General features: G+C 45.2%; 1 protein-coding gene across 9 annotated transcripts in view; it reads right to left on the reverse strand.

Annotated features, from left to right (window-relative positions):
* NCK2 (NCK adaptor protein 2) overlaps positions 1 to 25,007 on the reverse strand; it is a 135,734-nt gene that overhangs the window by 108,007 nt on the left and 2,720 nt on the right. Inside the window, exons 1-2 of one of the 9 annotated variants that reach the window (XM_070573352.1) lie at positions 6,316 to 6,364; positions 5,884 to 6,087 (exon numbers count right to left, since the gene is read on the reverse strand). The exons of 6 other annotated variants lie outside the window; for them this stretch is intronic. The gene's annotated coding sequence lies outside the window, so the exon portion shown is untranslated. Of the gene's footprint in view, positions 1 to 5,883; positions 6,088 to 6,315; positions 6,365 to 13,817; positions 13,931 to 17,923; positions 18,926 to 25,007 lie in introns of those variants that run through there. 2 more of the 9 variants (XM_070573353.1, XM_070573357.1) reach the window with 2 other exon arrangements.

Raw genomic sequence — 25,007 nt, forward strand, 5'->3', positions numbered from 1 at the left:
GACACGAGAAATGACTGTGTTTGTTGGTGAGGGAAGTGACCGGATGAAAGCTGGCCTAAGAGCATGGGCCCGGGTGGCATCTGGGAGGAGGGCGGAGGGGATCTGGTGGCTGTGAAGGCAGACTCGGCAGGCCCAGGAGACCAAGGTGCAGGGAGAGGCTGAGGGATGCTGGCTCCAAGATGATGCTAAGCTGCACTCACTGTGAAAATGGGAGGGGCAGAAGAAGCCAATTCCAGAAAGAATTCAGGAAACAGAACTCTAGCAGGAAGTCAGAACGGCTCTGAGCTCCTTGAAATCAGGGGCAACAGACTTTTGCTGTTTTCTTTCTGCATCCTCTGCAATGATGACCCTGTGCGGAGCCGACAGCAACACTCAAGTCCTGAGTCAGTGCAGCTGTGTGTCAAAGCATGAGGCCAACCCCAGTGCTGGATGGGGCGGGGGTGGTCCGGGTCCAGAAATCCAGTCACTTTTGGAGAATCTGAGACTGGACCATCTACGTAAAAGACGGAAAATGAGGGGAGAGGGGCTCCAGTGAAAGCCAGCACAGTGCCCACACTCAGTGGGAAGAAAGGAAGGCACATCTTCCTTTCTCAAGCACTCGCCCTTGATGAGCACAGGCAGACGGGTAGGATGTTTAGTTCTATTCATTCCAACGGGTTGGAAGGTTCTCCCCAGGGACCAAGTAAGCAAGCTGAGTGTTTGAGCTGAGCCTTGAGAAAGTTAAAATCAACAGTCTAAATCCGAGGTTCTCAAACTCAGGGCAAGAAAGGTCAAGAGTTCCCAAGAGGCTCAGAGAGGCTGTTATGAAGATACTGATAAGAAACTGCTGAACCAGCACTCTCAGCTTCCTCCGTACACCTCCCTCCGCCACCCGGGAGACCAGCCTCAGGTAAGCCAGGACTCCCCCGCTTTCAACTGCTGGCAGTTTTGCAGACAGGGGTCAGCTCACATGCTGTGGTTCCTGAAGACATCAAGCTGCAGAGCTCTGGTACACTTCTACAACGCCTGATTCTTGGAGGGTGACAGGGAGGGAACGGAAAACTCAAACTGCCCTGGGAGGGAGAAAGTCAGCCTGAGAAAGCTTCTGCAACAGCTGCACAGAAAAATATAGATTTGAGTGATGGGCAGGCCTGACAAAGAAAAGGATGCTTTGACACCAAACGGTTCTTACTTCAGACAGAAGAAAATAAGTTAGAAATAACAGCAAGTAGTGTTAAACGAAGGCACGTGGTTTTTCCAGAAAGGTTATGAAGTCAAAGCAAGACCCAATAGCTTCAGTTCCCCACTGAATGTCTGTGTCTCCCCAAAATTCCTATGTTAAAACCCTAATCCCTAGGGTGACAGTTCTTGGAAGCCGGGCCTTGGGAACATAATTATAGGTCCAGATGAGGTCACGAGTGGAGCCCCCACGATGGGATAAATGCCCATATAAGAAGAGGAAGAGACTAGAGTCCCTTCTCACCCCAAGAAGGCAGCTGTCTCCAATCCAGAAAGCAGGACCCCACTGGGAAGGGAATCAGCTGACACCCTGATCTGGAACTTGCAGCCTCCAGAACTGTGAGAAACAAGTGTCTGCTGCCTAAGCTACATGATCTGTGGTACTCTGTTCTAGCAGCTCAAGCTAAGACGGCCTCTATTTAAGAAACATTAGCTTTAAAAGAATTATCCTTTAGTCACAAGAACAGAACACAGTTTTCACCTAAGCCACATGATGAGAAAGAATGAGAACCTAATCTTGAAATATCTGTCCAAAATATAACTTCGTTCATGTTTCTTACCATGAAGTCAGAATGAAAAATAGGAGAAACAGTGATATTAACATCAGGGTTGTCAACATCGAAAATAAAAAAGTCAGCTGCTTATTGCTTATAAGAAATATAAGCAATCTAAAAAACTATTTAATGCAATACAGCTTACTTCCCCAAAAATTACTTTCTTGAATATGTGAAATACTAAAACAGCTAAACACACTTGCTCAAAAATATTTTTCCTGACCTCTTAAAATAAAGATGTCTGAATGTAAAATAATGAAAAATAATTCAGACTACTAAATACCAATGTTCAGATCCGAGGCATGTAGCTTTCTCATGGCTGAACACAGGAATCAAACTCTCAATCTGACCTCATCATTTTACAGATCAACGGCCCATGTTTCTGGAAGACACCTTCACCCTTTAGAAATGACAGATATTCTACAGCCTTCTATTCCTAAGGAAATTATTTTAAATCTGGTCATTTGTGATCACACACACACCCTACAGTGAGTTTCAGTATTTCTCAGTTGTAGAAAAACACTCTACTTTATCACTAATGTATACGTACCTCTCAGAAAGATAAAAGCCAGAGACACATCATCCTTTAAAAAGATCTTTAACATTAGACAGAGCTAAAGTCTGCTTCTAACGAAGTCACCATTCCCTCTTCTTGTTGTAATATACCTTTTCTTTAACTTATTAGTGCTTTCCATTATGTAATTAAAAGAAGACAAAATATTTTTATAATGTCATGTGCCAGGCGCTGTTCTCAATGTTTTTATTCATTTTAATCTTTACTTAACAATCCATTTTCCAGTGAAGGCAACCGGGGAACCAAGAGGTGAGGTATCCAGCCCAAGTCATGCTCCTAATGATGGGCCAAGATCTGAACCCAGGTGCTCGCGTTCCAAAATCCAGGATTTAAAATTGCGAGAAAAAGCTAAAAGGTAAACATTACGAATACAGAAACATCAGGCAAGGAAGGCAGACCAAAGACCAGGTGAGGAATAAAAATCCTGGGTTTTCTCTCATTTTCCTCCTAAGCCAGTTACATGGGCAATGCCTCAATGCACACGCTCCACACCATGGAGGCGCCTGGATAGCCTCACTCCTCAGGGCCAGAGCTGCCTGGACCAGTGGGGCCTTCCTGCCAGATGTAATTTACCCCGTGGTTCCACACAGCAGCAGACGGCATGGTGGCTTCATCCACACATCCCACTTCTTAGAAAACCTGCAGCCACAGAGGCCTGTCTTCCACAGTGGAGTTACTCTCCTCTAAGTTATCATAAGTAGAGTCACAATTTTTGTGCTACATTTAAACAGTTCGTATCTCTAAGCTTCCCTGGAAATGTTACTATATTTTTCCTACCTTTGCTTCCTGAGAACCAAGAACTGGGGGAGGTACCAGCACAGTGAGAGTCATGAATAGTGACAGAGGGTAGAGAAGAATGTAAAATAAGAACGCATCAGCTGTTTTACAGAAGAGGAGTGTTCTCAAATAGGGCAGAGCCAGCTGGGGAGGAAGAAGGGAAGGGAAGCAGTCTAGGGCCGCCCTGGTGTGGTGGAATAAAAAATACACTTGGTCTTGGTCCCCAGTTCCTGGCACAGAGCTCCTAAAACCCTTGGAATTTCCTGAGTGACAGGAGGATCTTTTGTTATTCATAACCAGCCCCTTATGAAAACACGCAAGTTTATGCTAATAAAATGACTCCAGGTCGGGCCTTGAATAGCTTCAGGACTTGGGCGGCTGGGGAAGGGGGCATTGGCTACAGAAAGACCAACCATGTGTTTAAGAGGATGGGAACTTTCAGCCCCAGTCGCCAATTACCCGGGAGAGGAGGGGGGGCCTAGAGACTGGGTTATAAAAACTCTAGAACAAGATTCAGGGAGCTTCTGGGTTGGTGTGCTGGGAGGGTGGCACACCCAGAGAGCGCATCCAGGGTCTGCACTCCCCCCAGTAACCTGCCCTATGCATCTCTTCCATCTGGCTGTTCCTGAGTTGTATCCTTTCTAATAAGCCCTTGATAGGAAAGTGCTCTCCTGATTCTGTGAGTCATTCCATATTATCAAAGCTGATGAGGGAACCCCCAACTTAAAGCCAGTCAGTCAGAAGTGCAGGAGGGCCAAGACTCGTGACCCGCATCTGAAGTGAGACAGTCTTGTGGGACTGCGCCCTCCACCTGCGGGGACAGCGCCATCTCCCAGCAGTTGTTGACATCAGCATCACATTACAGGATGCCCAGCTGGCGTCGGAGAACCAGAGACCAGTGCAGTTCAGTAGCCTCTAGCCACACACAGCTACTGTACACTCAAGATGCAGCAAATCCAGCACTGCTGCTACGAAGGAAAACACACACTGGATTCCAGAGACTCATGCAAAAAAGAAAAAATTAAATCGTGTATCTCATTAGTACTTTTTTAGATTGATTACAAGTTAAAATATTAGCCTAAATAAAACACATTATTAAAATTAATTCCATCTATTTCTTTCTACTTTTTAAATGTGATTACTAGGAAATTTAAAGTCACACATTTAGCTCATATTTGTGGCTTATAGTACAGTTCTACTCAAGGTGCTGTTTTAAATGCTTTCATTTCTGAAAACTTAGGTACCGAAAACCACTTTTCATCTCAAATTCTTACATGTAGAAAGAAAGCAACTACCTAAGGATGGGAGGGAAGAATGTGAGTATTAAAGGGGAGAAGAAATTAATATTTTCGAGCACACACTGCAGGCTGGAACACCCAGTACTGAGCATAATTTCACCCTACTAACCCCTCACTGAGGAGCATCCTTCTCCTGTCACAGAAAAAGGCACTGAGCCTCGAGCCAAGGAAGTGTCAGAGCAAAGACTTGCACGAAGCATCTTTCAACTGCACCCCCATTCTTTGCTGCACACCAGGTCGGCAGACTTCTTCTGGAAAAGGGCCAGATAAATATTTGAGGCTTGCCAGCCATGTAGTCTCTGTTGCCATGACTCAACTCTGCCTCTGTATCACGAAGGCAACCACAGACCACATGTAAATGAACAGCCGCTCTGGGTTCTAACAAACTGGGTTCCCGGGAACAGGCAGGGAGCTGGATCTGGCCTGGGGGCCGTAGTCTGCCAAGCCCTGCGCTGCACTGTTAAAAACAAGACAACAGAACCAAAATGGAGTCGCTTATGCTAACCCCACGTCACCAAACTGAGCCTTAGTATCAGCTTCAGTACTCGCAGAAATGGAATCTTAAACCAGTCAGTCAGGAGTCACCTGGTCAGTACGAGTGAGGTCACCGCCTGACTGACTGACTGGCCCCCAAAGGAAAGTGACCTGCAATCACCAATCTGCTTTTTTCCCTAGTATAACTTCCTTGTTCCTGCTCCTTTCTGCCTAAAAGTCTTTCATTTTGTACAGCTCCTTGGAGCTCCTTTCTGTCTGCTAGATTGGATACTGTCCAATTCATGAATCACTGAATAAAGCCAAGAAGATCTTTAAAACTTACTCGGTTGAATTTTGTTTTATAACAACATCACGAAGAGAAATAGCTATTCCTAAATGATTCTATCATCAGTGAGCCAAAATATAACATTTATACAGGATATCTTTCACAAAATGCTAATTAGGTTATTGTTGAATCGAGGTTGAACTGGGAAAGTCAAATTCTGCAGGTTAACTCATTGTCAGGCGTCTAAGCTTTTATTGGACACCACAAGTAGGCCATTTAGGTATTGTCACTAGAGGTATTAAGTTAACAGTAAATTACATCTGGTTCAACGAGTATGATGCATGTAACAAAATTAAATTAAAAATATATACCCAGGGAATATGCAATGGAACACAGGAGATGAGACACAGACAGGAGTCTAGGCTTCCAGGTCAGAGCCAGCCCCGTCCTGCAGGGGGAGGCGGTAAAGCCCACGATCCGGGCAGCGACCTGACCTGCTCACTCGACACACGGGGGTGTCACATATGGCCCGGGAGGAGTTACACTCAAGCGTGTCAGGGTTCTCTGAGCCCAACTTCCCCCCTTTCTCGACTCTCAATTTTGCCCAACACTCTACAGGCAGCAGGAAAACAAGAGGGCTCCGGTCAGTTACAAAACTAATTTGAAAACTTTTAAAAATATTAACTCACAAGTCTAACTCACATTACTCACTGCAGATGGAGACAGTTGAGGGGAAAACACCAGGTGGAGGGAAGGCCAAGAAAGGAAAGGTCTGGGGATTTAACGGACGCAGGCCAAGCTCTTCACCAGATGACCCGCTGCTCCCTGGTTTCTCCTGCAGACCACCCTGAAGGGTGCCTCGCGGATACATGCGAAGGGGGGTACAGCAACAGAGAAAAGGAGCATCTAAATGAGGTAAGAGGGAGAAAGAAAGACATCAAGTTTGTCCCGCCTTCCACTCGCCCCAGTGCCCTCCACACGCAGACATTCCTGGTGCAGAGGAAGCGTCCACACTCCCTGTCTGTCATGCCACTGCGCCTGCTCTGACCGTGGTCCCCTTTCCCCACTTAAGCCCCACTATCCAGCCCCTTCATTCTTCTACTTCCTTTAAAAATGTTTTTAAAGAGTACTTACTATAAAGTGATTTGTACCGTATCTTGAGCCAATGAGGAGAAATGTCATCAAAACCTAATGGAGAAGTAGGGTTGCAATTTCAGGGAGTCCTGCTGGGCAGCAAGCACAGTCTGACCCAGGAGCGGTAAGGAGAGGCTAAGCTTGCACACGGAGACAGTCACCTACTGCTGGGGACCAACCACCACAAGCTGAGCAGCTTGAAGCTGCTCACGTTGACCATCTCAGTCTCTGCGGCTCTGGAGCTCGGGCACGGCTCACCTGGGCTCATACTGTTAACACCACACAGCGAACACACACACACACACATCATTCTGAACAGCACCTCTGGGAGGTCATCTGCCTGGTCTAGGCATCGCAAATCTATCAAAAACACTGGCAACTCTTTCTGAAAACGTCTTTCTCAATCACCAATTTAATGACCAGCAGTCCCATTACCTCTGTCTCACCTGGCCAGTGACCAAAACAGGGTAACTCAGCTGTGTCACCCACTTTAATGCCCCAAACAAGGCTCCGAAGAACAATCTATTATTAACAAAAATAAATTCACCCACGAAGGGAAAAGACACGCCATGGCTGAGGATGTTCCATCCGCTGTCACAGGGCCCTTTCAAAGAGAAGGCCACCAACTTGAAAGTAAACCCCAAGGCCAGCTGTGGGGCCCGGCCTGGGGGGGACCAGAGGGGGTTCCAAACCAGCGAGCACCATCACAGTCCCTGAAAGTCAGCAACTGTTTTAAAGGACGGGGCAGTCACGATGTGTACAAATTCTAGTCAATGTTTTTAAAACAGCAGTGACACGGTTTTATGACCACTCTGAGATAAGGTCCCCCAGAACTCTTCAACTCAAAATGCCTATACACAAGGGCCACACACACTCTGACTTTCAAGAGCAGTGTAGTTTGGGTGAAGATTGAAGTTACACACGCTGAAAATTGTGCAACCCTTTAGAAGGGCATTATAGCAACATATATCTAGAATATTAAAGATGCCCATACCATTTAATGCTGCAACCCCTCTCTGACGAATCTATGGTAAGGAAACAATTCAGTAGAAGAACAGAAATATGCTCCAAGATGTACACAGGCACCTCACTACTGGAGCAAAACTTTAAATGACCCAGTCAATAGCTCACACAACTGAAGGAACTTTCAATATTCTATGGGGTATCATGCAACAAGAAAACATTAGAAAGATTACTAATAGTGTGGAAAAAATGTTCATATTAAGAATACATAATTGTACAAATGGTAACAAATACTTACAAGGACTAATTACAAATATGAAAAATTTTCTCTTTTAGGATGCTAAGATTACAGGAGGCATCTTCCCTTTTCAATACTATCTTTAAGAGTTAGTTACTATGTTGTCTTTATCATTAAAAGAAACTCCACCAAAAAAAAATAATAAACCGGTGTCAGAAAGCTGAGTCTCAGAAAGCTAGGTCCCGACATGGTGTGTGTGTGTGTTCAGTTTGCACTTCCAGATCTCTTAGCTGGCACTGCTGCAAACTCCACCTGGGAGGGCCAGAGCAAGTGACTAGGATCACCCTGCTGCCCACCCGCTTTCTCAGGGGAGGGCCCCTGAGTGGGAGGCAGCCTTGTGGCTGCACCTTGAAGCAGAGCAGTCTGCAGGCTCCTGCGAGGATGGGGATGCAGTCCTTGGAGGGCTAGACAGCTGCGCAGGAGGCAGAGCGCCCGCCCAAGTTCCAGCAGTGAAACGACGAGGGATGTGGACGTCTGCTCGCACACTCTCACTAACCTGCACAGTGAAGATGCAAAGCCGGCCCACGCCAGGGGTCACGGCACACGTGTGACAATGTAACACACACTCGAAAACTCGCCAAAGAGAGGCTGCCATGAGTAACCCTCGGATAAATTACTGAGCTTTTCTAAGTCGCTAACCTCACCTGTTAAACAGGGATACGGGCACCTGCAGAGCTGCAGCGAAGATCAAATCAGACAAGGCATACAAAACGTTGTGCCAATAAATATCAGTGATTATTATCCCACGTTAATGCTTTAGAAACTTTGCTCCACACAGCCCATCATTTTAAAGGAATTTCCAGCAGCTGGTATTTATAGTTCCACATACAGGGAAGTGCAATGCCAGCCATGCACGCATCGATTCTTTTTCCACATTATTTTTTAATTTATAACATTTCTGTTAAATATAGGGCAAAAACTCCAGGGACCATTTTGTCGTTACACCATGAGAAGCAAAAAGTCAAACTCTTTTATGCAAGAGATTTTTAAAAGTTCATTGACATTCTCCTGATATTAGAAGTTATTATGCACCCCTAAGTACCAAATCCATAACCCAACTCAAAATCTAGAATATTAAATAATCACAAATCCCACAATACTGTTTACATTAGTGGGGTTTTTTTAGCTAATAAGCTGAATATATATTTTCCCCCTATGACTACTTAAATTTACAAGAACAATGACTAGGCTTTCTATCCCATTTAAATAAAATTCTTTTTAGATGTATCTCTTAGAGAATGGATTTTATTTTATCCACATGGGGGACATTTTGTCATCACTGCATGACTAAAAAGAGCTCTGTTAGGCAGCATATCTAAATTACTTTTCTGCAATGCCAGTTAGGCTGCCTCTGGCCCAAGGCCTAGGTCCCAGAGGCTCCATCACCCAAAGGACAGCACCCGGGTCCCAACCAGGCCTGCCCCTCAGGATGCTTTGAAATGGTTTTCATTTTATGCAATTACATTAAAACACAGTTATTAAAATATTATTTACAAGACAAATTTCGGACACATATGTGCTTCTTTATTAACACACTAAAAAAGAAGGTGCAGCAGCAGATCTAAGAACTACTGTAACCCCAGAGTAATGATGAGCAGTTCAAATCTCACGTCTCTGCAACCACCACGGTGTGATATGAAAACACCGGTCATTTCTCTGCGGACCACACATCACCGGTCATGCTGCCTACACTCACAATGAAGGAAACAGTCATGAGCTGCATAACGACGTTTCGGTCCACGACGGCCCGCACATATGATGGTGGAAGCACCACAGAGCCTAGGCGTGTAGCGGGTTGTACCATCCAGGCTGAGTAAGTGCACTCTACGGTGTTCGCACACGACGAAATAGCCTAACAACACGTTTCTCAGAATCCCTGTCAAGCAACCCATGACTGTACTAAATTTCCGTTAAAAGCTAGTGAAAATAAAAATGTAAGTTTTCTCACCCCAAGTTCATGGACCCCCTAAAGTCTACTCACTCACAGCCAGGGCCCCCGGGTTAAGGACTCCCACTCTGGAGAATCACTCAGAACTTCAGGTTAGGCCACGAACACGGGCCATCAGACTCAGCAAATCCCTCGATTCCAGGCTCGGGGCACAGGCTCTTTTGCTGCCGTGAGGAGCAGGAATGATGCTCCTGTGGAAGCGGTTACGGCAGGCAGGCGGAGGCCAGACCCGGACCCAGCCCCTGGCTGACGCTCCGCCTACTGCTTGCTACCCGCTTCCTTGGGCAAGGCCTCTTCCAACTTGAGAGCTGGAAGAAAGCTTAAAAGATCCCCTTGTTCAACCCTACTCTTCCATATGGAAACTATGCTTCCAACAGATTTGCTATAAAAAAATCCAAGACCAGCCAATTTCAAAGATGCTATCCTTAAATGTTTTCCAGTAAAGCGGGAGTCGTCACTTTCACGTCAAGTCATTCTTCTACACACAACCACCGAAACTCACAGAAACAACCTTAAACTAGTCAAAACAGAAATTTAGGAAAAAGACAAGATTTTTTAAAAATTATCAGAAATCTGTAGGTCAAAATAGAAATCATAAATTATACTTTAATACAGAGGCATAAATTTAAAGGAAATAATGTTCAAAAAAGTCACTGCAGATGTTTATATTCAGTCAATTTTAATAAACAAAATGCACTAATACAAATTATATTCCTGTGAATGAATACAACTGAGTCTCTAATCCTCACAGCTCTGGGGAAGGTGGAACAGGAAGCAGTCTCCCCACGAGGCCTTCCACCCCTACCCTTGAGTCGTGCCATCAGGGTGAGGAGGGGAGGGATAAAGAGGACAGGGACACAGGGCTCAACTCTGACCCTTTCTATACCCAAGAGAAAGGTCACTCTCCTCCCTCTCGAGAAGATTCTCTAGAACCTTCAGTCAGCCACTGGAGGAAAAGAGGCCCTTCCAAGCCCCTCCCTACGCCAGCTTCTGAGCGGACCCCTACCCAGCCCAGACCCCCACTCACTGCACACCTGAAGCTATGTCACTGCACCTGGGCAAGTCATCGCACCTGTGCAGGCTGTGAGGGCCACCAGGTCGCGCTGACGGCAGCCGTCTCGGGCCCTTGTCCACAGACGGGTGTGCCCCTCCCTGCTACAGGAGTCCCATCGCCACTCAGCACTCCCTCCAGCTGGAGGAACCATTTCTGACCACCGCCCTCCACTTCAAATAGGGGATCTGCGCGAGATGGACGAGGCATCGGGCACAGGTCAAAACCAGGAAGATTCGCTGCAGGTTTTTATTTGCCCAAACTTGGACAGAGGGCACAGGACACTTTCACCATCACACGCTTGCTCACGCACACACGTGACTAAACCATTCAGACAAGCCTGGCATCTGAGGACCTCCCTACTCTGGCCCAGACTGACCTGACACGCAGTGGTAACTCCATTATGTCCCGCTCCTCTGGGACTCTGAGGGCACCTCAGTGAGGATGAGGTTACCCAGAAAGCAAAGAACGGCCTTACGTTTACACCAAGTGAGCCACTCAGACGAGTATCCAGGAGGGGTTAAAATCGCGGGGTGGTCAGGACAGAAGCCCTTTGCAGGGGAGCCACGGGACTGGACGCTACCAGCAGGGAAGAGGTGCGGACAGCAAGGAGGAGGGTGAGAGCCCGACTCTGGACACACGAACACATTCAGGAGGAAAAAGTCAGAAGGACTCAAACGGTAGCACAGAGCAGTGGTTCTCAACCTTGAATACGCATCAAAACCACCTGGGCAACTTGTTCAACAGGAAGAATTCCAAACCAACCCCTCCCAGGACACTGAGCCAGAAGGTCCACAGCAGGCCCCGGGAACCTGCGTCCCTAACGAATCCCCCAGGACCACATTCTAGAACACTGTGCTGGAGCACTCCCAGCTTACCTCCTCTGGAACAGTAGCACAGGGCAGTGCAGCCACGCCTTCCATCGCCACTGCAAGAATAAATCAACCTCCCACGCAGAATTCCAAATAACTAATGTAGATGCGAGCCCTCAAGGAGACAGAAGGTAACTCCTCCAAAGACTGCAGTGTGGACAGAGGAAAAACGAGACAACTCTAGGATGGAAAAGCCTGACAGACACTGCCTCAGCTCCGCGCCAGCACCAACAGTACCTGTCACATTGATGGTACGCAACCTTGATAAGACACGATGAAGATGGCACTTCGCCTCTGTGGTCGTCCTACCAAAAGGCCTGAACCCCAATCTAATCGTGAGACAAGCATCAGACAATTCCCAACGGAGGACCATTCCATGAAACACCTGACTGGTACGCCTCAAAACTGTCAAATCATCGAAACAGGAGAACCTGAGACACTATCACAGCCGAGAGGAGCCTAAGGAGATGTGATGCCCAGATGTGATCCTGGACGGGATCCTGGGACGGAAAAAGGACGTCAGGTGAAAACTAGGAAAACCCAAATAAAGCATGGACTTCAGTTAATAATAATGTACCAATACTGGCTCATCAGTTGTGACCTATGTACCAGAGTAACATAAGATGCCAATAATAGCAGACACTGTATGTTGGGTATGGTAATGCTCTGTACTATCTTTGAAATTTTTCTATAAATCTAAAACTATTACAAAATTAAATGTTTACTTAAAAATATGTATGTACTATATATACTACACATAAATATATATGCAAAGAATAACATGGATGACTTTCAACAATTACAAACTGAACTTTGGAAAAGTTAGTAAAAACTATCGTTAACAAAAGAACATAAACACACTTATTGATTAACACAATAGAATAAGGCTATTACATGGTGGAAACAGTACAATTTTTGTTGTTCTTCAAACAGAGAACACGTTATGTGTACTTGAATATGTAAAATAATACACTGCATGAGTTTGTAAACAAACAAAGCCTGCTTCCTTGAATGAGACCCAAAACAAATTTACTTAACATGCATTAAATTCTGTCCTACTAAGGCCCCAAGGGCCAGGAGTCAATGTCTTCCAATCAATCTTTAAAACAGCATCACAAAACTCATACCTCAAATTAAATTCTCATTATTCTCAAATTGAGTTCATTTGACCACTAAGCATAAATTACAGTGTATCACAAATTAATTACAGTACATGACAAAAACTATTTTACACTAATCCATGTCATCAAAAGTTAAAGGAAACGTAAACCTGTGCAGTGTGGAGGACCAATCACTAATTATGACTTGAACTGTTCTGAATGCTGGCCTGAAGTTACCTCCAGACGCTGAACGGAGCTGAAAGAGAAACAGTGAAACCAGACCACCTTCAGAAAATAGTTTCGTACCAACATGCTGTCAAAATGGCACAAAGATTTGGGTGCTCGTTAAGCAGAAGGCGACAATTTGAAACACTGCATTTAAAAGAAACAAAAAAGAACATCTATAATGGAGTAGCAAATAATTTAAGTCTCAAAAGAAACAAAAGGAAACACACTTCAAACTAGACCATTACTAGGATAAAAACAAACCTGTAGAATGTGTGGACAGGGCTGATTCACAATATTCATTACCAATCCAGGCACGGTGGGAATCTGACTAAGGAAATCTTTTCTACATTAAAATGTAATGGAGTGGTGCATTTATGCCATTATCATTAAAAAAAAAAAAGGGAATAAGGAAGGGTTAATGTGCTACCTAACACCAGCATTCCATTGAAAACACCAACAAGCTGTTTTACTAATTTTTAAGATCTAAAGGTCTTAAGCAAATAAGCAACATATAAGCAGAGTTTACATTATCTGAAAATTACGGATGAGCTGACCCAAAAATCAAACACCCATCCTAGGCACGCTGGCGGCAGGACCTCCTGCGGGCCCTGGAAGAAGAGCTGCAACCCTGGGAAGGGGGACAGGGCGCGGCCCCCGCTGTGCTGGCGACACGTTTACAATTGGCACGGGGGCCACCTTCTGCTCAGCTGGCACTCCACCGTCTCCAGGGCTGCCTGTACCGCAAGAGTTTCTAAGAATCCTGAAGAAAATATTATCCTTCCCTGGACTATTGGAAATGAAGTCCACCCGGCCTTAGTGACCTTCCCTGTGTCTTCCCTTGTATCTCCCGCAGGGCCCCACAGAGAGGGCACGGGCATTTTACAGACTGGTTCATTGGGATCAGAGTCCGCGGTGAACCTGTAAGATGGATCCCAGGTTAGTCTGGCAGCTCCCTGACGGCAGCCCTCTGTCCGCCTCCTCTGTGTTCGCACAGCACCTGGCAGGGCCTCTCACTCACACAGCCGGCGCTCAGGAGTATTACCTGTGTGACAACTCAGTCACAGCAGAACCGGGACAGCAGTCCAATGGTACCTCAGATCAGGATGAACAACGCAGCTTTCTCTACATCTCCACACACGTGCTCTTTCAGTTCTCTAACCAGATTCACAAAAAAGTACCAGCCAAATAAATTTACCACATAAGTCAGTTCATTCCACTCTGCTCTGAAGAAACTTCTCCAATAAGGAACCATCCAGTTCAAATTTTTAAATAGAGAATGGCAGAGCTATAAAAGCCCGTAAAAACGTTAGAGCTAAGCCCTTGTTTCACAGAAAACAGATAGGAGGTCGAGAGAGGTTAAAAATTAGCTGTGCAGCTTGAGCCAAATTAGTAGCAGGTGAAAAGGAGAAGCTTCGTCTCTGCTCCTCATATGAAGCAAGCTTTCCGAAGTTCAAGTTTAGACTAATGAAGTTCAGACTGATACTGTTTTAGTCCAGCTCCTATTATAATTAAAAGGCACGAAGTTACTGCCTAAAAGGCAAACACTATCTTGACGGAGGAGGAGATGTCATTAACATAAATACAAAGCCCTAACGAAGTAGAGATCTGGGGCATGTCACACATCCCAGACCAGCCGGCCTGAGGTCTCCCCTCGGCCACTCACCACAAGGCCCCCACCTTCCTCATCAACACAGGGCTGGGCTGACTAACGGCACCTGCCCGCCTCCACCAATGCTGTGAGAATTAATCGACACGATGCACACACAAATAACAACGAGATACACACACTGGGTTATAGCACATAACTTCAGCATTGTCACATCTGTCCACAGTTACTATTATTTTCAAAGGTCTTTCTCAGTCCACATGAGGACAGGAGAATTAAGGAAAAGAAAAGATTGATTGTACTTTTAACTATCTTCACCAAGAGAAGTTCAAAAATTTACAAAGTGCTGATTTTGTGTCCTAATAACAGAACAGGAAGAGAGGCGATAAGCAGCAACAAAGTAAAAAGGAAGAGCAACACACAGGAAATGATTTATACGCAATAGATCTAGATAAAGCCAAGGAGACTTCTAATTGACAGCCCTCTTCATTTCTAGGCTTATCCGACTTTATCGAGTAAGAGCCTAGTTATAAAGAAAAAAGAGCAGCGGACACCAACATCGTACCCCAGGCCAGCTAACAGGCGGCTTTGCCACTAACCTAGACGCTGGGAGCTAACAGCCAAATTATAATCTTCCCTTTCCTCTGCCCTGGAGAAGGTCTAATTTGTGGTATTTTTGTTCTCTCTCCCCTGAAGAGTTTATTTTTTAGAACTATACAAAGAAGGAAATAAAACATTCAGAAGCTAACAGATGTGACCAGCTCAACGATTACCAGGCTGAACCTAGAATCTTAGGAACTTCAGTCATAACAAAAAATGTTTTTTCTGCAATCACCAACTGTAAAGATTCCGAGCTAAGTAAACAGATGTCTTTGATTAGACTAGACGCTGAAAATCAATTCCTTATTAAAAGCAATTGATAAGGGACCCCCATTACTTCCCTATAAGTGGACATTATAAGGGGAATGTGTTTTTAATCACAGTTCAGCCAGATACCAAAATGTTTCCTACAAATCAAAATTTCCTATTTATATGATCCAAATAAGTAGAAGAAAATGAAAAAAGCAATGTACACCATACTTTTCCACTAACATTACAGATAAACCATGATTAAGGCAGTTATATTAAAGTATGTTTCTCCTTTATATATTTATATTTAACTGCAGAGGTGTAAGAACCATGTTTAGCTCTCTAAATAGGTATTATTTTTCATATTTATAAAAATGGAAGACATTTTTAAAAATTTGTTCTTGTTAAAATTTATTAATCAGTTGTCAATGAAATACCAATTAATAATTTACCTTTGGATTTGTATTGCATATTATGTAAGGGTCATAAAAATTTGAAGCAGTTTTACACTCTTCCCCCAAATAAAAGATTAAAGAATACTCTTTTAGCCTTTTTAGGATCATCTAGTAAGAGATTCATGCTATGTGATTAAAGAATAATTCTCAAAAAAGAAAAATGATCTCCAAAAGGGCAACTGTGTGAAAGAAAAAGCGCCATTAATTTAAAGGTTTAAGCAAAGTAGAGCCCCATTCTCTTACACCAAAGTTGCTGAAATACTCACATTCTGAGCTAGTGAATTCTGTTGTGGGGCTATCCTGTGCATTGTAGGATGTTTAGCAACATTCCTAGCCTGTACCTACCAGATACCAGAAACACTCCCCAGCCAGGACAGTTACAAAATGTCTCAACTCTGCCAAATGTCCATAAGGGCAAAACTGCCCCCAGCTGAGGACCACCAATCTATACACAGGAGTCGAGGTTCAAATCTCAATTAAGTTTTTAAAAATATTAACTTTTTTTGTGAGGAAGATTGGCCCTGAGCTAACATCTGTAGCCAATCTTCCTCTTTTTGCTTGAGGAAGAGTGGCCCTGAGCTAACATCTGTGCCAGTGCTCCTCTTTTTTGTATGTGGGACGCCACCAGAGCATGGCTTGATGAGTGGTATGCAGGTCTGTACCGGGGATCCAGACCCGCAAACCCGAGGCTGATGAAGCAGAGGGCACAAACTTAACCATTACACCACAGGGCCAGCCCCCAAATATTAACATTTAAAAGGTACTTTTGTATTTGCAAAAATGACCTGCTTTTATTTCTTAATTCAAACCTAACAACCAGTAAGAACCAAAAATGAAAGGGAATTTGCATGTATGAACGGGCAGTATGTTGAAAACATGTTTTCTTCCTTTGATGGAACCCTCACTGACCTGAGACATTAAAGATAACCTTTCCTGACCAGGCTGAGTCCATCTGGTTCACGGCACAACTGAGCTGAAGCAGCAACATATTCAACACTTGAGCCTGCGTCTACAATAAATCAACTACGCTTCGGTTCCATCCAGGCTCACTTCAAAACGAAAATTACAACAGCAGCGTCTGTCATGCCCTCTCCCCTTTTATTAGAGGATAATGGCATCGTTTCTTTATGGTCGCCACTGGGTCTTATCTGCTGAGCCAGATAGAACAGACCTACTAAGGAAACGATGAGAAAGGAACTGAAGCAAGACAGATGGCTTTAATAAAGGGGAGAGAACTTCTAAATAGAAGCTGGGCAGGTCCAAAGAAGGCAATGACTGGAACATGTAAGGGAAAACCATAGGAGTGCAGGTAATGAAGGCAGATGGAAAACAGACGGCTTTAAGATAGATGGCCAGGGTGGGGGGCGTGCATTAAGTGAGCCACATACAAATGCGAAACATACAGGGGAGAACCAAAGGAATGGAAAGAAAAATCTGTTTTTATATCTGTCGTGCCAGATTCTGCTCCTAAATATGTTTCTTAAAAATAAAAGTACTTTGATGAAAATTCACTATTCACCTAGATCAAATTTCCTGAAACTGTCTCTAAAATAACTCCCTGAACCCCTTGTTATTTCCTGATCTCTTAAAAATACTCAAGCAGCTTGCAGTTCTTATGCCAATGTCCCCAAGCTGGCTTCCATCACTCAGAGAAATAAGAAAGAGAGCTATTTATCACCAATTCAGACATCTCCCTGCCACCCCACCCCCCCAGCCCCCCACTCCTCCACCCCCCCCACCCCCCACTCCCCCAAGCACAGACTTGACAACTGGGATGCAAACTTATAAAGCGATTGCCCTTAAAATGAACACAGCTGGCAAGAGGGAGAGAGAAAGAGACGGCAACTGTTCTCTTCTGTAGCCAGGCTCATAAGTGACATAATTAAAATATTTGTTGACTTGCAGACCTCCTTAAATACTCAGCCAAAATTCCTAAGATATTAAACTGAGGCACATCCTCTAAGGAAAATCGATGGAGACATTGACGGGCTTTGTCCTACAAGATGGCCACTGGCACCTTTCTAGGCGTTTCACTATGATCTCGCCGCCTTCTAACATCTCCCCAGCTGCCGCCACCACCTTTGCTGGGAGAATTATTAAGCTTGTTTAAGTAAATAAACCTTTGCTGCTCCTCCTCCTGGAGCATGCCACATATAGAGCTGGCCACACGAGAAGCAGTTTGACAGCACATCTAAGCCTGTGAATTAATTCAGAGGAGCTGCCTAAGTGGTAACCCACCTGAAACCACCGCATCCCTGATCTTGGGACACACAGAAGCTTCCCACCACAGACACCAGCCTCCTGGTTGTACGTCAGTCCCATCTGCTCCAGCGTAAGGCTGCCCAGTGCTCTGACAGCCTCGAGGGTTTTCCAAAAACGGAAGGGTAGGTTTAGGACGGTCTGGCACTACAAAACTCGCTCGGAACGGCAGCCAATGTCACAGCTCCCATCGAACCTTGTAAGAGCAGTCTTCCAAAGTCCAGGCTGAGACTCAACCTGCCCTCTCTCATGACCTGAGAAGCAGATTTTCAAAGCCATTTTGGGATTCTTCAAGACCTGCAGAGTCCTGAGAGCACAAAGGCAAAGGATTTGGTGTGCTGCGTGCGCGCCAAGGTCTTCAGCAGGCACCGACCCAACTGCCTTCTTTAACTACGGGAACTCATGAAGGACAGCAGCAGCAGCAGCCGAGGACGGCCTTCCAGAAGGAGTCCAGCAACACAAGGGCTCGGGGCCAAGCAGGAGAGAGAACACTCGCTCCTGCCTCCTCAGTCCCTACAGCGGTGAAAACAGGGGGGACCCACCACACAGCTATCAGGAGGGGCACAGCCACACAGGCCTATCTATAGCACCTACGCGGGAGGCCTGCGGCTAAGGGTCATTCTCAAATTACAACGCTGTGACTACAAAACAGAACCACCTCTTCACTCATCCACTCATCCTGCAAACCCCTCAGCAGTGGTTCTCGATGCGTGGTGCCCATCCCAACAAAGATGACCTGGGAACTCGTCCGAAAAGCTAATTCTCAGGCCCCACTCCAGACCTCTGCGTCAGACACTCTGGGGTGGGTGCAGCCCCGTTTTAAGGAGCCCTCCAGGGGATGCTGATGTCCACGTCCGAGCTGGAGTTTGCCCCTTTCAGGACCACTGGCCTGCAGCGCACAGGAAGGAGGGGCTGGAGGAGAGGAGCAGCAAAGCCAATGCTGCTCAATAACGCTCCTCTGTGACCCTCCGCAGCTCCCCCTCCATGACCACTAGAGCAGCTTTAGGTACTCTCAGGCCCTTCCAAAGTGCAGGCTTCCTCCACAACTCGGCTGATAAGAGGTCCCCAGAATAAACCAATATCCAAGCTCCACTCCCTAGCAACGATTTCCCATCAATGTTTCTCAAATCTTATACCATAATAAAAGTTTATGGTTCTGTTTATGTATTTGCAGATACATCTCCATGAAGAGACGGTGGCTGACTTAGTGTCAGAGCAGAGACTCAAGAAGTCAGAGGCCTGAGTTTGAATTCCAGATCTGAAATTCACTAACCATGCAACCTTAGGCAAGGCACCCTGCCACGTCTGCATATCCTTATCTATCAAGATAAAAACAGAAAGTACCCTCTCAGTTTTTGAGAGGATTCAAGGAGTTGTTATTTTGTGTAAAGTGCTTAGAACAATCATCACATTGTGGGGCGGGTGGGGGTGTGTGCACGTGCATTAGGGGAGAAGCTAATGATCACTAAAGAAAATAGGATTTTAGATTTTAGCTCCCATACTTAGAAATCAAGTACTTAACATGTATCAGAAATACGTTGAATACTAATACCCAGAAAAATGATTCTACAGTGGTAACTTAACCTCTAGAACTGAAAACACATTTTAAAGTATTTGTAAAATGTACAAGGTATTTTGATTATATGCAACCAAATCTGACTTTAGTACTCTAAAATTGTTTGCATGCATGAAATAGTACATCATTCCTTATAACTGTGTAGATTACACCCTTCCCCCTAAGGAATAGTAATAATTACCATTATTATTATCTAAGTTGTTTCCATTATGTCTTTTTAGCTATCTCAACTTTAGAAAATACAGAGCAAATGAAGTTTAAATCATAAGCTGCACTCTCCACTATGGCGGCCACTGGCCTCGTGTGGTACTGAACACTCCAGATCACAGAGACGGAATGGAGTATGTCGTAAATGTAGAACATGGTGGATTACAGACTTAGTACAAAGAACGTGAACTATCTCATTATGATATTTGATACTGATTACAAGTAGAAATAAAAATATTTTAAATCTACTGGGCAAAATAAAATATATTATGAAAATTAATTTCACTTGTTTCTTTTTACATTTTTAATGTGGCTACTAGAACATTTAAAATTACATCTGTGGCTCTCATTTGTGGCTCCCTTTTATTTCAGTGGGACAGCAGTGCTCTTGACAAAGCATCACCTCCAGGGGCATCTGCAGGGAAACACTCCACATTAAAACACAGAGTGTCTTCTGCACTCGGTCTCTCCTTCTAAGGGTCATGCACAGTTTTGAGGTGCAAAGCCGGAGCTGTGTAGTGATGCCTTTATTACAAGGGGTAACTCTGAATCAGCTCCAATGTACAGAAGTCTTTAAAATAAACATTATAGGGGCTGGCCCCGTGACCGAGTTAGTGAAGTTCGCGCGCTCCGCTGCAGGCGGCCCAGTGTTTCATTGGTTCGAATCCTGGGCGCGGACACGGCACGGCCCATCAAACCACGCTGAGGCAGCGTCCCACATGTCACAACTAGAAGGACCCACAACGAAGAATATACAACTATGTACCGGTGAGCTTTGGGGAGAAAAAGGAAAAAAATTAAAAAATCTAAAAAGTAAATAAACATTATAAACTTCGGTGTTGTCATCACAATTAGCAAACTGCCATTCAGTGTGTACCCGCAGGTGACTGTGACCACTCGGGGTGTGGGGGCATATTTAGAGGCAGGGAGCCCAGTCGTGCAGATCCACACCTGCAACACTGAGGACTTGGGACATGACCTGAAGGCAATGGAGAGACACCAACGTGGACCATGGCCAGACTTGAATATTAGGGTGCTATGAGCAGGATGGATTGGCAAGAGTGGTTATAAAGGTATTTTGACAGTCCAAGTCACAAAGGCAATAAAAGGTACAGCAGGGCTCAGGTTTCAGAGATCTTCTGGAGGTAAAGTCAGCAATATTTGGGATTTGGGAAGCAAGGGATGACAGAGTAGGTCGATGATGGGGATATTAACTGAGAAGGCAGGCATGTCAGGAGGTGGCGCATACAGCTTGTGACATTCACAGTGTTAGGTGGACATGATGGGTAAGAAGTTGGATAATTCATATGAATGAATGAATGAATTGTGAATGAACACACAGATCTGGAGCTGGAGGGCTGTCAGTCACACAGACACTCCCCCTGCCTTATGGAATCACCTTCAACAACTCAAACTCGCCTAGGTCAGACGCAGACATGTGGTGCTCAGGGTGTGCTTTACCAAACACTGTCACACACAGGCACCACAGGGACATGCGTCACGTGGTGAAGACTGCCACAGCAGGCCCAGAGTGGATGGCCTTTCTGCCCTGGGCCTCGCCCTCTCACTTTGTTCTCTTCATCCAGGGCCTGGAAACACTTTTGTTTCCACACAAAATCCAACACTTTCCATACATCTCATGTTTTATCATGATCCTGATCCAAAATAAACATACCTGCAATTGAGCCCGCATACGCAGAGGGAACGCATTCATGAACAGAAGTCAGCCAACACTGTTTTCTCTCTTTAATCATTCTATTAGAGCCTGCCCAGCCTCTGGAAGCCCAGCACCAAGGCTCCTTCCCTATTTCGAGGTCTACAACCAACAATGAGTTGCCATTCCCTCCTCACTTCTGACTGCTCTGTAACCATCCCTGGCAGGTGTCCTCAAGTAAGCAGATTCCAGATCCGAGTAAAGGAACTAAGACGACTTCCTAAAATAATCAGCCCTGTTTCTGAACACAGTTACATGCTGTTATGAACCAAACTGTCTCCCCAATATTCACGTTGAAGCCCAAATCCCCAATGTGATTGCAGACAGAGCCTTTGGGGAGGTGATCAGGGTTAAATCATGTCCTAAGGGTGGGGCCCAAATCCAAAAGGACTAGCGTCCTTTTAAGAAGAGGAAAAGGGGCCGGCCCAGTGGCGCAGCAGTTAAGTTCGCACACTCTGCTTGGGGGGCCCGGGTTCACTGGTTCAGATCCCACATATAAAGAGAGGAAGACAGGCACAGATCCTAGCTCAGGACCAGTCTTCCTCAACAAAGAGGACTGGCAGCAGATGTTAGCTCACAGCTAATTTTCCTCAAAAAAAAAAAAAAGAAGAGGAAGAGACACAGAGACTCTCCACCTGCAGAGAAGAAAGGGTGTGCAAGGCCAGAGCTGGAAGGTGGGCGTCTACTCGCCAGGAAGAGCCAGTCACCAAGGACCAAATCTGCCAGCACCTTGATCTTGGACGTTCCAGCCTCCAGAACTGTGGGAAATAAACGTCTGTTTGACACCGTCTGTGGTATTCTGTTACGCCAGCCCGAGCAGACGAAGACACCCATTAAACAGGAAGAAGCACCCTTCGCCTCGAGCAGCCTTTCCAGGGTAATGCTGGCTCACAACAACGAGGTGAGGACAGAAGTTCACTGAAATAGCTCTTCTCCAGAGTGGACTCACACATCGATCAGCTCCCACCAATACCTGCTCACATCTGTCACAGGGCAAAGGCAGCGCCCACGCCTAGGACACTCCACTCTGCTCCATCAGTATTGCTAGCAGGTCAGAAGCCTCATAAAGACAACTGTATCCAGCACCATTTGGATGTTCCTTATCTACCGCCATCTCAGCAGGGGCACAAGGCTCCAAAGGGAAGGAGCCAAGTTCAAGCCTTGTCATCCTTCTCCGTGAGCTCCAGTCTCCTCACACAGAATAAGGGCCAAGCCCATCTTACCACATTATTTCAAATATAAAATATGACGGCATAGGTGAAAAGCAATTTGCAAACTATAAATTACCATACAAGCATTAGTATCTATTATTATCTGACGATGGCATTTTAGATCTTCATTAATCACTGACCAGCAAAACCATCCTACTTTCCAAAACTGGCTCAGAAAAGGAAATTGCAATATTTAAATTGAGTGCACTTGAAGCTTTTCTTAAAAACATTAAAAATACCAATAGTAAAAAGAAGTAAGGTGGCACAAATAACTAACCTACCAGGCCAGGACAGGAAATGCTTTGCCGAGTTTGCAGTTCAGGTTGACATGGACAATCTACTGAAAAATAGAATATTTAGCCAACCCACCTGGTAGTTATGCCGTTGGGTTCGTTTTTCGCTTTGCTTTTTGGTGTGTGTTTGTTTTTTGTTTAAGTTTAGCTTCAGGACTACAAATGATTCATTTGACAAAGAATTTACCAAATAGAGAGCCACCAGACCAAATTCTCCCATTGTCTGGACATCCTGGGGACAAATACCTCCCGCAATGTCACAGAGTAGAGGCACAAGGATTCTGGAGATCTCTTATTACTCACATCTCAGTGGAAACCTAGCGCCCTCATAACTCAATGGGCCCAGAACTCAATATCACGTATTCCATCAGCGTGTGCTGGCATCCATGTGGACAGAGCATGAACACAAAGAAACCACGGGGCAGACTGTGACAAACGCCCATGTGTGTGTTGGGGGGAGGGTATAACTTGCTCATGTTGATTATACTTTCAGAAATATACATACTTTGGGATCCATTCAAAGTGAAATGCAGGAAAAGAAAAAACAGTCTACTTTCCTAAACTGTGTTACTAAAATTGCCTAAAGAAATAAGAAACTATTTTTACTTTAGCTGCATACTGTTGATAACCCATTAAAAGGCTGTCTTGACCTCCTTCTAAGTTGCTTTAATTCAAGCATTTAACAACATACATGATATGATTTTTAGCTTAGGCCCCTTGAAAACAAGCCATGAAGGGTTTCACTCACTCATTCTAAGAAAGAGAAACAATTCAGAAGCACCATTTGTAATCCCTCTAGATGGGAAAGCTAATTTCCTAAGCCTCTGGGGTGAGTTGTGGGGAGTTTCCAGTTCATTTGTGAAAAAAGTTAGCTTACTAGTTCTCCTAAACATCAGCCACTGCCCTCCCCTGCACTCCCAGCCAGCGCTCCTCAGCTCTTCCATCAGCCTCATTTTTAATGTTGGAGAACCATGTCCACATGCCCTCTCCTCCAGCGCACAACGCAAGCCAGTCTCGGCAGTTAGAAGCATGTGTGTCCCAGAGAGCAACACAGCCTCATCCAGCCAGGGCAAATGAAGCTAACGCGAGGGATAAAGCAAAGGACTCGAGGTCATTCCGGGCAATCAGGGAGTCTTCAGGGCATTCTCAAAGGTTATCCAGTTTGTGCACATGCAAGGAACATTTCCGGTGTCGTTAATATGGATGATAGAGCATTTCTAAATGCTGTGTACTTAAGATCTGCTGCTTCTTGGAAAACCCCAATAACCCCTCAACGCAAATGACAGAAACTGGGAATATGGCAGGGTCAAAGAGATCAAGGATGAAGGGAATTTAAGTATATAGCATGTAATAAAACAAAACACAAAGCCTTGAAAACTGAGTACAGCTACTTGAAATGTCTCTTCAACAAGCCCCGCCCATTTAAAAAGGGCCAGTTTCTCCACAAGTGGGCAGAGGGGGTGATGGAGCAGTCAATTCTCCAGGGGCAATTTGTTACCCAATTTCATCCCGTGTTCCATGATCAATCCTGTCGAGTGTTCATGAAGCAGCTGAGCAGCTCAGGGCCCAGGTAAGGCCTCCAGGAGAGGAAGCTGAGTCCAGGGCTCCACAAGCTTACCACTGCTCAGAGCTCTCAATTTCAGCCTCAAGTAGCTCCAGGCAGAAGACCACCAAGATTCGGCCACTCTCCCCAGTCGAAAGTACATCTAAACAACCTCCAGGACCGAAACACTACGGAGGATTTTCCCTTGCGGTCTACTGCCTCACAAGCACGATTAACACCAGTTTCTCGGGAAATCCCTGTTCCAAATACCAAAAACCCACACCTCCAGCCCACTCTCCTGGGTAAGCCCACTTCTCCACCTGCCCACTGACCGCCATTCTCTTTATATAAACAGGGCGCATGCTGAGTCCTGTTACTAATTTACCGGTTTATCTAGGAACACTGGGTAAGTGAATTAGGGAGTGTTCAGAAGCAAAGTTTAGATGTTTTGATAAGTTCAAGCAGCCCAGGTTAATTTTGTTTTCAGTCATTTTAAGACTTGAAAACCCTGTTGCTAAG

This window comes from Equus przewalskii, chromosome 14, assembly GCF_037783145.1.
Source record: "Equus przewalskii isolate Varuska chromosome 14, EquPr2, whole genome shotgun sequence".
Lineage (NCBI taxonomy): Eukaryota > Metazoa > Chordata > Mammalia > Perissodactyla > Equidae > Equus > Equus przewalskii.